Source organism: Ambystoma mexicanum, chromosome 10, assembly GCF_040938575.1.
Source record: "Ambystoma mexicanum isolate Mex_15411 chromosome 10, UKY_AmexF1_1, whole genome shotgun sequence".
Lineage (NCBI taxonomy): Eukaryota > Metazoa > Chordata > Amphibia > Caudata > Ambystomatidae > Ambystoma > Ambystoma mexicanum.
In genome coordinates, this window is record NC_090932.1 from 129796002 (window position 1) to 129810577 (window position 14576).

A 14576-nucleotide genomic window follows, 5' to 3' on the forward strand; every position below is an offset into this window, starting at 1 on the left:
ATCCAGCGGATCCAAATCCTCCAAAATAACGCCCTTAGGGCAGCCCTTGGTATGGCCAGAAGAGCCCATATATCTGAGATCAGGCGTCAAAACAACTGGCTCTCAACTGACAGAAAAATCCATCTTAAAACTGCGTCCCTTACTTACAAAGCCCTGAACAATGCTGCCCCTAGTTATCTCACGGACCGTTTCTGCAGAAGAAACTCCAGCAGACCCATGAGACAAGCTAACACCAATTGCCTCACCATCCCTAGATTGAAGCTTTCGAAGGTAGGTGGCTGTAGTTTCCCTGTCAAAGCGGCCCAACTTTGGAACTCCGTGCCACCTTCAATTAGAAAATATCAACCCTACCTGAACTTCAGACTTAACCATATCAACTGGCTCAAGTCCACTGATCATTAGACCCGCTACATTGCTATTCCGACTAGACATTCTACCTACGGCTAACATACAGCCTGCCAGTTTTTGCTTACTCTTCATTGTATTTACTGACTTATACTCGTTTACTGTACATATATATGTTCTCCAGTGTATTTATTGTCTTATATTTGTTTCCGTGCCTGTACTATTGCTGCTCATCATGTGCAACCTCTTTTAACGTAAGCTTCGCATATCCTTGTAATTTTTGCGACCCGATACCCCCGGGTCTGGCGCGCACTACAAATGAACAAACAAACACTTACTATTTGGATGGGATTTTAATTACGCACTTCAACAATTTGATTGAGCCAACCAAAATATTGTTTCCTAAGTATCAGGCCTTCTACATATGAATTACTTTCTATTTTCCTACTACCCGATTTGGATTATGACCTTTTCTGATATTACCACTAGGTCAGAGTCAACCACTTCCTGGTTTCAATCAACTTGCACAAAGGTGCAGTATTGGGAGAAACAATAGGCAAAGGTGCCAGAGTGAGTCACTGCTAAAAGACCCCAGCTATAACACACACACCTCATCTGAACACAACTTACTGTTCCTACAACACAGATGGTCGGTTGTGTACTTCTACCTTATGGGAGGCATACAAACAAATCATTAGGGGAAAAGTGATTAACATTGCTACATCCTACAAGAAGGCCAAGGTGATGCTTTGAAATATTCATATCTTAAATTGCACAGCTACAGTCCCAGCATAGAAATTCAGGGTCAGATTTTTAGGAAATTGAAAGCAGCCAGGGTGGAATAGACTTCTCTTTAAGATAATGCCAGAGCTCATTGATTGCTGAAAAGCACTAAGTAGGTTCTGGCAAACACCTAAAAGCGCTTTATTCACGTGACCTAAATCACAACCCTTGAAGACGAGACCGGGTACTAATATATATATATATATATATATATATATATATATATATATATATGATACATTACTCACCGTAATCGTATTTCTGATGCTTGTATCTGCTTAGATTCACATGCTGTGCATAGGCCGACATCTAGTGGAAGCTGCGGAGTATTACAGTTTGTTTTTCGAAACTCGAAAAATGGGCGTCGACACAGGCGTGCCAGTAATACTATCCCTAGTGTGACGTCCACTGTACCCAAGATCCCTCACGCGTCTAGGATCCTCAGATTGTATTTTTTCTGACATGAGGAAGCATGAGGAGTAGCGTGAGTACTGATAATCCAAGCAGATAGACAGAAAGGTAAGACTACCAGCAATCATGCGCCTTCTCTCGGAGGGGAGGAAGGGTGGGTCGCATGTGAATCTAAGCAGATACAAGCATCAGAAATACGATTACGGTGAGTAATGTATCCCTTCTGAGGCTTGTGGAATCTGCTTAGATCACATGCTGTGCATAGATTAGCGAGCAGTACCAGAAGAAGGAGGTGGGATGTGAGAAGAGTCATGAGCAAACAGGTGTCTCAGAACCGCTTGTCCCACTTGTGTATCTGCTTTGGAATGAGTGTCAATGCAGTAATGCTGAGTAAAAGTGTGAATAGAGCTCCAAGTAGCTGCTTTGCAAATGGTGTCGAGGGGAACATTTGCAATGAAAGCCAGAGTGGCCCCAATGCCTCTAGTAGAGTGGGCTCTTGGCGTAAAAGGCAGAGTTTTTTCAGAAAGAGAGTAACAGCTGTATACAGTTGATAATCCACTTCGAGCTAGCGCCTTTAGAGACGCGATCTCCCTCTCTGCCTGTAGCTACGGAGACAAACAGTTGATCTGTTTTCCTTAGCGGTCTGGTTTTGTTTACATAGTAGAGGACCGCCCTACGCACATCTAGGGTGTGTAGTTTCACCTCAGCCGAGCTTTGCGGGTTCTGGAAGAAAGCCGGAAGCTCGATGGACTGGTTTACATGGAATTTAGATATGAATTTAGGTGAGAACCTAGGGTGTGTGCGTAAAACCAGTTTGTCTTTGTGGATAGTAAAGAAAGGATCCTGCACTGACAGAGCCTGAATTTCGCTGACCCTTCTTATAGAGGTAGTGGCTACTAAGAAGGCAGTTTTATAAGTCAGGTGTTTGAGACTACTTTTATGCATGGGTTCGAAAGGGGTGCCCATGAGCTTAGCTAGCACCACATTGAGGTCCCATCCTGGCGGTGGGTTCGAAATAGGAGGGTGAAGTCTCTTTACTCCTTCCATGAAGGCTTTAACTACTGGTACTTTCCACCACGATACCTTGTTATGGGATGTGGTGTAAGCCGAGAGGGCTGACAGGTGTACTTTCAGAGAGTTAAAAACCAAACCTGCGTCCAGCAGGTGGAGCATGTATGTTACAACGTTGGAAGGAGTGCAATCAACTGGGTTGATTTGTTTATTCTGGCACCAAATAACGAATCTCTTCCACTTGTCAAAATAACAGTGCCTTGTGTTTGGTTTCCTGGATTCTTTTAGGATGTCCATACACCTCTGTGGTAAATTGAGATGCCCAAACTCTATGACCTCAGGAGCCATGCTGCCAGGTTCATTGAGTTGGGTTCCTGGTGCACTGTTAGACCTTGTTGCTGGGACAGTAGGTTGTACCAGGCTGGGAGTTTGATGGGCTCGCACACCGCCATCCTGCGTAGGTGTGGAAACCATGGTTGTCTCGCCCACATGGGAGCAACTAGGATGAGCGTCATCGATTCCTTGTTCATCTTGTACACCACCTTCCTGATGAGAGGAGTTGGTGGAAAAGCGTACGCAAACATCCCTGACCAGTTCATCCACAGGGCGTTCCCTTGGGAGTCTGGCTGGGGGAACCTGGATGCAAATCCTGGGCATTGTTTGTTTTCGCTTGTGGCGAATAGGTCTATAGTGGGGAAACCCCACTGAGAGAAGAGATCTTCTACGATATCTCTGTGAAGGACCCATTCGTGTTCTTCTGGGAGGGAGTCTCTGCTTAGGGCATCCGCTAGGGAATTGAGCTCCCCTGGAACATGTTGTGATGACAGGAAGATGTTCCGTCTGAGTGCCCATATCCAGATTTTCTGGGCAAGCTTGGACAGATTTGGCGAACGAGTCCCTCCTTGTTTGTTCAGATAGAACATGGCTGTCGTGCTGTCCGTCCGGATCTGCACCGACAAGTTTAGCAGATGGGGCTCGAACGCCCGAAGCGCTCGGAATACTGCCAGAAGCTCCAGCAGGTTGATGTGGTTTTTGGCTACTGAGTGAGACCAGAGACCCTGAGCTGTGTGGTGGAGATGGTGAGCTCCCCACCCAGTCAGGCATGCATCTGTAGTCACCACTGCCTGTACTTCGGGATCGTAAAAGGGTTTTCCCCTTGCGAGATTCTCTCTTGTCCACCAGTGTAAGCTCTGTACGAGTGTTGGCGAAACGACCACTAGATCGTCCCACTGACCACTTGCCTGAGACCACTGTTTCGCCAACCATTCCTGCATGGGACGCATGCGCAGACGCGCGTGGGGGACCAGGTAAATGCATGACGCCATCATGCCCAGTAACCGCATAGCTTTGCGTACCGTTATTTGTTGACCTGACTGATAATGTGGAATCTGCAGTAGTATATTCCGAATTCTCTCTTCCGAAGGGAAGGTCAGCCCTTTCTGAGTATCTAGGATTGCTCCTAGGAACTGTTTTGAGGTGCTTGGCACCAGACTTGATTTTTTCTCGTTGATAGAGAAGCCTAATTCGTGGAGGAGGTCGATAGTCCTCTGAATGTTTGACCTGCAAATTCCTGGGGTTTCCCCCGTTATGAGCCAGTCGTCCAGATAAGGGTACACTGGGATTGCCTCCCTGCGTAGGTGTGCAGCTGCCACCGCCAGTACCTTGGTGAATACCCTTGGTGCTGAAGTTATCCCGAAGGGCAGTACCTTGAATTGGTAGTGGCGACTGTCTACCTTGAAGCGCAAGTATTTTCTGTGGGCTGGGAGCATGGAAATATGAAAATAAGCATCTTTCATATCCAAGGTTGCCATGTACTCCCCCTTTTTTAGGAGGGGGATTACCTCTTGTAGCGTGGTCATACGGAATTTTTGGGGCTTGACATACTTGTTGGCAGGCCGTAAGTCCAATACTGGGCGCATTGTCAAATCTTTCTTTGGCACAAGGAAGTAAGTTGAATAGATACCCTTGTTTACCTGGTGTCCTGGGACGAGTTCTATCGCGTCCTTTTCTAGCAGAATGGCGATCTCCTCGAGAAGGATCTTCTGATGTTCTAAGGAGTGTAATTCTTTGTCGTGGAGGGTGGTTCCGGGGACGCTGCAGTAATTCTATACAATATCCTGTGGACACTGTTGACAGCACCCATCTGTCTGAGGTGATCCCTTCCCAAGCCTGGGTGAAGTTGGAAATGCGTCCCCCTACTGGGGTTGCGTGAGAAGGGACCCTGAACTGAGCGTCACTGCTTTGGTGGAGGCGTGCCCCCTCCCTTGTTGGGGCTGCCTCTTCCACGACCTCTCTTGTTACCCCTGCCGTAACTTTGGGTAGACTGCTGGTTGTTGTTCCATTGTGTACCCTGTCCTTGGGCATAGTTGCCTCTTTGTGAATTTTGGCCGCGTGGGCGACGAAAATTACTGTTCCCCCTCTGGTTAGGGGGTTTGTTGGTAAGCTGGCCAAGGGATTTGAGAGTCTCGTACTCGTCCTTGGCATTCTTAAGTGCGTCTTCGACCGCTGTCCCAAACAATAGATCGGGTTCCACTGGCTTGTCTATTAATGAAGCCTGGGTTTCTGTCTTGAACCCCGACTGCCGTAACCACGCATGTCTCTTGATAACAGTACCTTCTGCTATCAATCTTCCTGCGTGGTCCGCGGCGTCGAAAGTTGCTTTTAATATGCAACCAGACACGGCTCTCCCCTCTGCCGAGATCCGAGCCAACTGGCCCTTTAACGGTTCAGGAGCAGAGGCTACGAGCACCGCGACCTCTTCCCATTGATGGCAGTTGTAACTTGCCAACAGGGTGGTGGAGTTTGCGATCCTTGCTTGGTAGGCGGACGTTGAGGCTACCTTCCTGCCAAACCCGTACAGTCTTTTGCTCTCCTTGTCGGGAGGAGCTTCCGACGACGATAAGGGTGTCCCAGCCCTCTTCCGAGTGTTGGTAACCACTAGGGAGTCTGGTTTAAGATGTCCTCTTATATAAAGAGGGTCAGACTGGGCTGCCCGAAAAAGTTTTTCGACTCTGGGGTTGACGGCTCTGGTGAGGTTAGGATTCACCAGGGATGGATCTATTCTACGTTGGATGGATTTAAGGATAGGGATGGTCTGAGCGACCGGCCTCCTCTCTCCCACCAACTCTTCTGCGAAGTCCCTTTCTTCCTGTACACCGTGGGTGTCGATGTGAAAATGTTCTGCTGCGCGAGCGAGAACTTCATTAAGGAGGGGCTGGTTATCAACTGGCGAGTCGGTAACTGGGGCTTCGCTCTCTACCGGGGAATCTACTCTGTAAATTTCCTGCTCATCTTCTACCTCCTCCAGGTCCTCATCATCCGCATAGTATTCAGTCCCGGTTTGTTCCTCCATACTTGTAAACTCCTGGTCCCCTTCAGGGAAAGGCTGTCCTTGGTATCTGGGGTGTGGAGTAGAGTATGGAGTAGAGTATGGAGTAGAGTAAGGCTGCACCTCGAAGGGTTCAGGTCTTTCGAACCAGGCTTTTCTACTTAGGGGGATAGGATCAGAGGAGCCTGAGGGTGTGGCCCCTTGAGGGTCATACGAAAGGAAATGTTCTGGGTTTTTGTCATAAAAATCAGCTAAGGAAGACATCCTTGACATGACCCTGTCTATGTCTTCACTGGACCATTCTTTGGAACAGGGTATGACTTTAGTAGGCAACTTAGAGGACTTATCAAGGGTACCCTTGCTGGATGTTGATGTCCCAGTAGATTTATGTGTGTCTGTCTGCTTAGGGTGGAAGGATGGTCTTACAGGAGTGGAAGGCTGTGCTTTTCGCTGTTTCCCCCCCCCTCCCCGTGCGTGGAAAAATGTTTTCCCTGCCCCTTGGAGGCCCCAGAGACTTTCGACGCCTGGCGTCGAGGGTCGGGAGAGGTATCTTGTTTCGAGCGTGGGGCCTCGCTGGTGTTAACTGCGGCCTCGGTCTCCTGGAGCGCGGCCTGGGGGTGGAAGTCGTCTTCGTCTTCCGACGATCGAACTTCCGTTAATCTAGGGAGCGAGGCACTCTTGGCAAGAGTGGATGATTGCCTTGTGTCATGAGGCGATCTCGATCGAGAGCGCCCAGAGGACACCGAGTCGGACCGTTCTATCTGTGCCTCTTTCCGAGAAATCGACGTCGTCGAGGTTCGGTTGGGTTTAGTGTGTTTAGTGTGTGTAGGGTGTGTAGCGCTTGCGTCGCCGGGGGTCTTCCCCATAGCCGCCCTGCCGGACAACCTTCCGAGGTCGGGGACCTGCGCTCGGCAGTCTTTCGACGCCGTAATGCCCTCGCCGTCCGAAAGTACGGCGTCGCTGCCATCGCTGAAGGCGCCCTCCGCTGCCATGGCCGCCTGCCTGGCGTGGTGGGCCCAACGCTTTGTCGAACGGTCCTTAAGTGTCTTAGGCTTAAACCTACTACACGCTCTGCAGTTGGCTTCGGGGTGGTCCCTTGGCAAGCAGAGATTGCACGTGGCGTGCCTGTCGACCCAAGGGTATTTGCGGTTGCACTTGGGGCAGAATTGGAAAGGGGTACCCTCCATACGCACCTTGAGGCAGCAGGCTGGTAAGTGTAGGAAATATATAAGGTGTACCTATATACCAAGAGTGAAGAGTATGTACCACCCCCCACTCTCCCTACTTGCAGGGCCGAGGCCAGCGGCCTACTAGGCCCGGGCCGAGGCCAGCGGCCTTCCGAGGCCCAGATCCGTCGTGCAGCAGCCGACGGTCGATGTCTTCTCCAGCCGTCGTCGAGGGTCGACGTTGGGGTGGGGAAGGATGTCAATAATAATGTTAATCTTCAATAATTAGCAAAAGTATGGCTAAGGCCAGGGGACTCCGCAAGATGCTTCCGACCAGTATGGCGGAAAAAAACAATCTGAGGATCCTAGACGCGTGAGGGATCTTGGGTACAGTGGACGTCACACTAGGGATAGTATTACTGGCACGCCTGTGTCGACGCCCATTTTTCGAGTTTCGAAAAACTACTCCGCAGCTTCCACTAGATGTCGGCCTATGCACAGCATGTGATCTAAGCAGATTCCACAAGCCTCAGAAATATATATATGAACGAGAAAAGCTGAAAAAGAACAGCAGGTATTTTACCTTTTTTTGCTCAGCAGGTTTAGATCCTGGGAGTACATTTTCCTTTTTACAGGTCTTGACTCGTCTGATAGAGGGCAAGGACTCCCGTTCCTGTGAGGAACTCCCTAGACCATCCACCATTGTCGCATATATGAGACTTCCAAATATGAAGTTGAGCACACTGACAAGAGGGGAAGCAGAGAGAAAGAGAGAAAGAGAAAGAATGCAAGCAGGGGACAGCCCGACTGACGCCTGGAGGAGGCGGAGCCGAGGAGCCCGAGAAGCAGAGGAGAAGGAAATCTTAATCCCAGGGGTGGCGTGACCACAACGACTTCGTGGGTCATGCGCCATTTGAACAGTGCCAAAATCACCCATTCAGGGAGTCAACAAGACGCTCTGCTACCAGCACAGATAGTCAGTCGCAACAAGAGAGAGAGAGGACTGAGGGGGGAACAATGACAACATTTATAAGAACCAGATCCATAGCGGAGGAAGAGAACGCAAGCGAGCGTGGAACCTGATCGCGTTTCCCTGTGGATACAGAGGTAACAGAACAGGAGATCTGGGAGGCAGCCGGGGCATCGTTATGAAGCAGGAGAAACTCGTCCCAGTGAATTTGACAAGATACTGAATATAAAGCCATTTTACTAGAACTGTGTTAATGCGATAAAAATAACGAATAAGCCTGAAGGAGAATTCATTGAGAACTGGGCACAAATACCTTTGGGAATAGGGGAAGTAACCCATGGCTTGAGAAGTAAAGAGTGGAGAAAACCAGAGAGAGAATTCTACAAACATGAATGTGAACTGAAATGAAGTGACCCAAATTAGAGGAGAGATAATCCAACAGAGCAAGCCCAGGAGGGAGGGGTTGAGGGGGTTGGGGAGGGGGGGGGGGGACTGGTCAAGTAACAAGAAAGTATACCCAAGAGTGTTGAAAAACAGTCCCTAAATAAGGGATAAAACTTAAGTGTGTTGTCAAAGAGTTACATCAACTTATCCAGAAGGTGGCAAGAGACTATTTAAAGATACATGCTAAAGAGAACTTTGAAGTAAAGAAGAGACAATCATTGCATAAGAGACAACCAGGTCAGGGGGTAGCCTGCATATAAAACTAATTTTCTGCAAAATATCAAGCATATGACGACTCACCCTTTCCCCTAGAAGTTTCAAAAGCTGCGTGGGGAGAGCATTGGGGCGAGTGGTGTCCCCCGCCCCACACTCGACTACAGCTGAGAAATGCTGTGCTCCAGCTCCTGATGGCAGCTGCAAGCCAACAAACTCACACTTTCGTCTCCCTGCTTATATACTCTTCCTTTACTCATCCAACTTGAATACCTTGCAGCATCGAGTGCCAGTGTCCTCACCTTGTACTCAGCCCTTTGCAGCTCCCTATGCACCACCTCAGAGTTTCCCACCTTGGTTTCTGCAGCAACCTATTCCTGACTTTAGACCCTCGCCCTTCTTCCAATGTCCGTAATAGCTATTGCACTTATGACCGTTTGGAAGGCCTACCATAAAGTCACAGCACTGCCCACTGAACTCTCATTCTCCAAAAAATAGTTATTAGTGGCCTCACCCATGCCTGATTTTAACAACTGGTATGCATTCAAACGCCCCCCACCCCGCGGTTTGGCCTTGCTCATTCACCCGCCCCCCATTCCAATAACAGAGGGTGGTGATCAGAGACCCCCCTAGGTAAACAATCCACCCTTCTAACACTGCAAACGCTATCCCTGGTCGTAAATAAATAATTAATACGAGATAATGAGCCATACGCCCTTGAGTGAAACGAAAAACTTGTCAGGTGTCTTTCCCTCCAAACGTCAGTGAGGCACAGTCACTTAGCCCAGCCCTGCAGCTTCGTTGGGCGAATGCTCCCAGAAATGGCCCTGGACATTTAATCCTGATCAGTATTCATTTTGTCATTAAAGTCTTCCCTTATAAGGAACACATCTGATCCGGCGCCCAGCATCACCTCCCTCAATTCCCTCAGTAGATACTCCTTAACCAGAAGTGGACCAAGGTGACCAGTTCATGACCCATTCATAAGTAGCGACCCCTACCATCGACTAGAAGTCGTCTGGTAGCCCACCGGACCGTATTTCTTTTTTTTTTTAAATCAGAATTGCCACAGTCCTAGACCCTCTGGCAAAACCCACATAAAACACTCTTGAGCACCATTTCCTTCCCAGGAACTGACAATTAGTGCCCTGAAGATGATGTGTCTCCTGGAGCAGAACTACATCTGGGCAGTGGTGCTGTAGAAATTGAAACACTGCTCCCTTTTGATCTGGTCTTCCAGCCCATTTATGTTCCAGGACTTACACTTCAACGCCTCCTCCATTTTAGCCTCTTTATAGTATATTTTTACATGTACCCCCACCCAGATGACTTCTCGTTCTGGGAAAGTGACCACTCATTGCCCCTCCATACTCTTGGAATGCCGAAGGCCCGACAGTCCTCGTCCCTTTCCACAGGTCCTGCAAATACCTGTCCCCTATGGCCTGTCCCCTCCCCATACGTCCACTCCTAAAAAAGTGTGTATCGCTTATTCAAGAACCCTTATCTCCAACTAACTCTCGACCTGTAAAACCCTAAACCACACAATATTCCTAGATGCAGCCAGCCAGGCTGTCGAACCAAGCTCTTCCCATTCAACTACCCCCAGAACATTCCCCATTCGAAAAAAAGAAAATAACTCCCACTCCAACTCCTCTGATAACTACCCCCTTCAGTCTCCTTCTTGCTTCATTTTTAGATTTCTCTGCAGCCTAAAGAGGCGCTCCCTCCCCAAATAGTAAGACACCCCCCCCGCCAGGATGGGCTCCCCATTTTGCACCTCTAAATACAATTCAACCCCCGTCCATGTTGTAATGATACTCCTTGTGATCAGTTGTTTCTATTTGTGATTGGATCAAAAGTTCCAACCCCCATCGAGCCGGTCTCCATTCACATATATGTATCACTCTACAAAAGTAGCTATATACATTGCGCACATTTCATTGATCATCTCTCTTCATAGTTTAGTCGAGTCGATTGATACACAATTACATCTTTTACTGGACAATCCCTTAGCTTAGCATACCATTTTTTTAAAATCAATATTTTTTTATTATTAATATCTCAAATTGGAACAAAAATAGAAAAAACACACATTCTTAAATCTTTTCAAAAAGGGCATTCCGATTTAAGGAAGTGATCTTCCTTAGATACCTCAATCCAAAGAAAATGTACATTTTCTGGCAATCCCAATTCTATTCAAAATCTTTATCTTTAATTTCTGAAGTAATATTCAAAATCAACAAACTCATCCCTCTGTGTACATTGAATTTACAACACAAACATCTGGTACTTTGGATTCTTCTACCGTCTCTAAATCAATTACTTAATGTGCCAGTACACTATGGTGGATATGTTACACAAAGAACACCAAGGCAGGCTGTTTTCAGTGTTAGTTGTAGCTTCAGTATTTAAATAGAAGCCAAAATTGCACCGCAGGTATTCTACTGGATCACATACCCGGGACAGCCTACACACCACACAACACATCTACCCATATGTAGGTAAGTGGGACTCAACAGAACAATAAATAAAAGTTGGAAAAGCATAAGTTCAGTTGGACTGTTGAGCCCCTAATATTAGCACTGCTTTCTTAACAGGTGACTCGTCGTTTAAGGTTACTTTGAGTATATTGCATGCAAGTAGCAAGGAGGTTGAATTTAAATCATTAAGTACGCCTACAATTATATGGACTGTACAAGGGTACTATTTTTTAGATATCTATTTGAAATCTAAATTTGGCCATGATTATTTTAGCATTCACAGTGTTTACCGAATACAAATGTCATGGTACACCCACAGGTATTTAAAAATCTTTTTGAGTTCATTTGTAAATCAAAAGGAGTTTAGTTATAGTTGTCTAATGAGTTGGGGAAAACTTTGGTTAACACTCACTTAACAATTAATTTTGAATAGATAAGAATATTCACAGTAATAGATTGGAGATGAATTATAAAAATTACTATAGTTTAGAACTTACACAGCAATACATCAACTTGCTTAAGAATGATTGAATATGTGTATAAAGTAGGCTAACAATAGCCACATCAGTTAACGATTGATGTCACGTATTATAGTAATTTATATTGAAAATAATGTTGCTTCTTGCTTCCCCGTCTACATAGGTTGACATTTTGATCTTGGGGCCATTGACATATGTATGGTTGTTTGACGTGTTTGTTTTCTAACATATATCAACAGGATGGGAGCTTATTCTGTAAAATGAGAATCTAATGACGTAGCCATTGCCCTGATGAAGTTCACCGGAGGTTGTGAAGTGCAAGACCTTGCGAGTGAAACACTTGGTGGCACTTCAAGTAATTAATTTAGAGACGGTACAAGAGTCCAAAGTACCAGATGTTTACGTGTGTTATAAATTCAGTGTACACACAGGGATGAGTTTGTTGATTTTGAATAGGACTACAGAAATTAGTGTCAAGGATTTTGAATAGAGTTTGGTTTGCCAAGAAAATTGTCAGTTTCTTCGGGTTGAGGTATCTAAGTAAGATCACTTCCTTAGATTGGAATACAATTTTTGAAAAGATTTAAAGGATGTGTGTTTCTTTGTATATTTGTTCCAATTTGAAAAATTGTATGCTAAAACTAAGGGATTGTGCAATTATCAAAAAAGTCAACTAAATTTAGGCTATGAAGAGAGATGGTAAATTAAACATGCGCAAATTAGGGTTACTTTGAAGAGGAATACTGATTTTGTAATAGTGCACAAGTGGCAGTGCACTTAAGGAACCAAGTTCCTGCATATGTGTAGATACATATATAGATGATTTAAACATTTCGACCCATCAATAGTCAGCTCAGACAGGATTCTAGCTCCACTTTTTCTACTTTTCTATAATAGTAATCTATTCACATATATTCAAGTTACGCTCTCTGCATTCTTCAGCTGCAAAGTCACATCCTTCTCCGCCTTCAGACGCCTCCAAGGACCCCATTGCTCGTTCGACTTTCGCCTCCTGTGCCCCGGCCACCTGTTCCGCCATATCTCCCCCTCTCCAAGCTCATAAGGGTGTGTACGAGTGTTGGAGTACAGCCACTCACAGACACCACTAGGATTAACAAAAAAGACAGTACGTCCCTCGGCCAGAAAAGGGAGCGTATACCTTATGTCCATCTTGAACAGCTCCTGGTTCACCCCCTCAAAGGACTAGCACACCATCTGAATTTCTCTGGTAAAGTCCAGGAACAGCGAGACCCTGTTATTGCCGATAGTCACAGGGTCTACACACCTCACCTTCTGCAGAAAAGCATCCCTGTCTCCAAAATGAGGAAGGCACTCAATCACCACTCCAGTGAAAGCTCCGGATGGAAGTGGTCTGGCCGGCACTCTTTGTGCTCTTCCAATCGAAGAAGACGAGAGTCCAGTTTTCTCAAACATCGTGGCAAGCCACCAATAGCTCTACAGATTTAACCTCCATCCTCTAAGACAGACCCCTATACATATATTATTCCTCTTAGAGCTTCCCCCAGCATCCTCCACCTCCCTCTCCCTCCTAGACAACATACTTTGCAAGTGGGCTATTTGACTCCGTCATGTTGCCTTGAGGGTGGAAATCCTGGTCTCAGCCTCTTTTGTCTTCTCCAACACTTTCTGCAGGTCCACTCGAAACAACAAAATATCTGCTCCCACTGCCAATTTTTGCTTCCAGTGCCCCTGATCTCCTCCAGCATCAATGAAAGTGATAGTTCCCCATGTCTTTGCTGGGGGACCTGCACCTCTCAGGGAACCTGCCTTTCTGCCTTGTTCCCTTTGCAGAGGGTATAATGGTCTGTGGTGTTACCCTGATGGGTCTTCTTGTGGCTGGCCCCTATTTGCTTCTGCCTCCTCTCGTATAAGCAACCTAAACAAAGCGCTATCCAGAGAAAACCAAGCTGAAGTCACCCTCCTCTTGCCCCTCAGGCTTAAAAGGTAGTTACAACCGGTGTACCAATGACTACTGGGGCGGATAATCCCCCCAGCCATCAGTAACTGCAAGCTTTGAAGGGACTACCTCCAACGGTGCAGACCCCTGTGGGTCCTCCACTGGCCTCCTCGCTGCTCTGCTTCCTGTTCCCCTTTTCAATGCCTTAAATTAAATCACCCAGTCGCTGTGTAACTGTCGAGCACCTGCATTAATGGGGGCGGTGGGAGTGTTCCAAGTCAGGGGCCCACCACAGGCTGTCCTCCGCCCACAGAGTGATACCGCTGCGGAATCCAACTGTTCACCCCTGCTCCACCACCCCAGCTCACCTCCTGATCACACCTGCAAGCAACCTCTGGTCCACTCTGTCAGCAAACACTGCTGCCTGCACTCGCCAAGGGATGACCACCACGTCGTACTGCATGGAGCATTGCTGTCCTCGCACACCCTCCTCTTCCAGTTTGGGCATCAGCGCAAACCTCTGCATGAGCGGCCGCCATCTTGAGTCTTTTTGGCCCCCGGCTCAAAGGGACTTACCGTCTCGCTTCTACCGCCTCACCTGAGTGAGGCGGTAGGGATTCCAAAAGTAGAGAGGTCACGACAAGGGAATTACCTTTGTCAAATGCAGGAAAATATGGAGAGGGCAGTGCGCCAAATCTCAGGATTACGTCCGCTCCATGTGGCTGCTGGCCCCACCTCTCCCCTAGGTTTACATTTTAAATTAAGTATTTTATTTTCAAAGAAAAGGAAAGATGGCCCTTTTGTCTTTAAGGCATAATAATTCCTTGAATCCATGGTCTACAGACTTCTACAGACTTCGCCTCACCTCAAATATCAAAGAAGGAAAGCCAATTTAAAAAAGAAACTGCATCCTTATTTAAATAAAAATAAGAGCGTCTGTATTGATGGAAAGACAAATAAACAGTGATTCGAGCTACAAAACCATATTATGTTTACAAGTATATGGGGCAGCCAAAACACCACATCAA

General features: G+C 46.9%; 1 protein-coding gene across 6 annotated transcripts in view; it reads right to left on the minus strand.

Annotated features, from left to right (window-relative positions):
- Window positions 1–14576, minus strand: part of R3HCC1 (R3H domain and coiled-coil containing 1) — a 561246-nt gene that overhangs the window by 447618 nt on the left and 99052 nt on the right. The gene's annotated exons all lie outside the window — the stretch shown is intronic.